Source organism: Bubalus kerabau, chromosome 12 (genome assembly GCF_029407905.1).
Source record: "Bubalus kerabau isolate K-KA32 ecotype Philippines breed swamp buffalo chromosome 12, PCC_UOA_SB_1v2, whole genome shotgun sequence".
Taxonomy (NCBI): Eukaryota; Metazoa; Chordata; class Mammalia; order Artiodactyla; family Bovidae; genus Bubalus; species Bubalus kerabau.
Genome location: NC_073635.1, coordinates 80,064,267 through 80,066,647, shown reverse-complemented (window position 1 = coordinate 80,066,647; position 2,381 = coordinate 80,064,267). Strand labels below are relative to the sequence as shown.

The 2,381-nt window shown below is 48.6% G+C and overlaps 1 long non-coding RNA gene across 1 annotated transcript; it reads right to left on the bottom strand.

The window, feature by feature from the left end:
* Window positions 1-344: 344 nt before the first annotated feature.
* LOC129624184 (uncharacterized) lies at window positions 345-1,941 on the bottom strand. Its single transcript, XR_008700803.1, has 3 exons — window positions 1,817-1,941; window positions 733-865; window positions 345-439 (listed from the first exon to the last, which is right to left on the bottom strand). It is a non-coding gene; the product is annotated as an uncharacterized LOC129624184 (long non-coding RNA).
* Between the last annotated feature and the right edge of the window lie 440 nt (window positions 1,942-2,381).

The following is a 2,381-nucleotide window of genomic DNA, read 5'->3' as shown; positions in this document are numbered from 1 at the left end:
AGAAACTCCTGGACTTCTCTAACCCAACTACATGGGTGGTTTGGGGAGAAGATAACTCTCCCAGTTTCTCTCATGATCTGAGTCATCTGCCTGGGGTCCTGAGTGGGGGGTATCCGTCTCTTGAGAAGAGTCCTTTCCACACCACAAGGGCCACTGTGGCTGCCTACGGGGCTCCTGGCAGGTAAGTCCAGGTGTGCCAGTGGAGCCAGATCTCTTTTGTTGTTTGGTCCAGGAGTCAATGAGGTTCATGCCTTGCACTGGGTTGTCATGTTCATTTAGTCTCTTTTAGTCTAGAATAATCCTCCCTTTCGCCTTCTCGGTTATTATTTCTGTCACGCTGAACTTCTTGGAAGGGTGAGATGTTCTAGATTGTCTTCCATGCCGGATTTGTCTCATAGTTTCTTCACCACTGGACTCAGATGCCATGCTTCTGGCAAGCCTGTTTTGTAGATGGTGTTTTATACTTCTCGTTACCTCATGTCTGGAGGCACAAAGACCTCATCTGGGAAATGCACTCAACAAATATATATTAAGGGTCTATCGTGTGATGTGCTGAGCACTCTGTTATCCTGTGAAGACACATGGGAGCTACTGATAATGACTGTGAGGTGAAGTCATAAGGAAAACAGAAGGGCAGGTTGATCAAATAGGAAGAGGTTTAGCTACACTGAATAGAAAACTCACAGTAGCTGAGTAGCTGAACCAAATGGAGGCTTGGTTTTTCTCACGCACCTGCGAGACAGGAGACAAGCAGTCCAGAGCGGATGTGATCACTCCACCGTATTCCGGGGCTCTTTCCCTCTCTCTTTCTATCTGCCGTCTTTATGGCTGTCGTTCCCATGGGTCCAAGATGGTGCCTGCCTCCCTAAACAATGTGATGCCCTTTCAGTCAGGAAGGAGAGAAGGGGCATGCCCACTGACTCCTTGCCACTGAAGGAGCTTTCCCCAAAGGGTACCCAGTAATCTGCTCGTGGCTCATTGGTTAGGACTGTGTCACGTGCTCGACCCAGTACGCAAGGTTGTCTGGAGAAGGTACCTGTCGGGAACATTGTTGTTGCTGTTGTTTAGTCGCTAAGTCATGTCTGACTCTTTGCGACCCCGTGGACTGTAGCCCATCAGGCTCCTCTGTCCACAGGATTTCTCAGGCAGGAATACTGGAGTGGGTTGCCAATTCCTTTTCCAGGGGATCTTCCCCAACCAAGGATCAAACCCACATCTCTTGCGTTGGCAGTCGGATTCTTTGCCACCCTGCCACCTGGGAAGCCCTCCATGCTGGCTTACAACAGTCTAAAAGACCAGCAGGCACTCTGCTTAGACAGTAAATTAACTGACATGTATTTAACTGAGTCTGAAGATACTGTCGTTCACACTGATTTTTCTTATACTGATAATGCGTGTCACTGCGTTGTGCTGAAAATGGAGGAGATCTAGATTTGTAACCCCAAGAGAGTCACATAACTTGTATTAACAGTAGGCTATGTTTTCAAAAGATCAAAGAATGTACCCAAATCGGGGCCTGGGAAGGATTAAGCCAAGTATTTGTACAGTATCTATCTCAAAACGGTCCATGACCCACACCCCAAGCAAAATATGAAGTGCCCCAACTTCAAAAACCCTGGCCTTTAATAATTTAGACCTACAGCTTAACCGTACTTGACATCTTGACACAGGCTGTGCCCCTGGGCTCAACCAGGTCAAATGAAAACCCAGACGGGACATCTACCTGTGTCAGCGACCCCAGGACCCTCTGCCCGAGGGCTGCATCTTTCCTTACCCTAACCGGGCTCTATGTGCCCCGCAAGCCAGGGCCACTCACCAAGGGTTCTCTCCAAGCACCCTGGTCAAAAAGTCACCCAGCGGAGGCCCTGGATGACTCTTTTATCTTGCTTCTGCGAGGCCCCATCGTGGATCAGAGCAGAGCTGTTCCCTTGACAAAAAAGCAGCATTCTGCTCTTAAGGAAGAAGAGGGAAATGGATACTATGTAGGCAATTAGCTTCCCCCCCACCCCCACCCCCCCACGCGGCTGGCTGTGCCTCGCAGCTTGTGGGATCTTAGTTCCGCCTCCAGGGATTGCATCTGGGCCACAGCCAATCACCAAGTTCAAATCAGTGGCCCACCAGGGAATTCCAGCAATTAGCATTCTTTGCCAAGGAGGATAAGGCAGATTTTCAACAGCTGGAGAAACAGCTACACAGAAAATATATGAAAATTAAAATTTTCCTACCTACCTAAAAAAAAAAGCTGATTGTAGTCATGGTAACAAATACTCAACAGAATTAGTTTCACATCCTTTTAATTGATTCATGATGATGCCTGCAATGCAGCAGACCCTGGTTCGATCCCTGGGTCTGGAAGATCCCCTGGAGAAGGGAATGGCTAC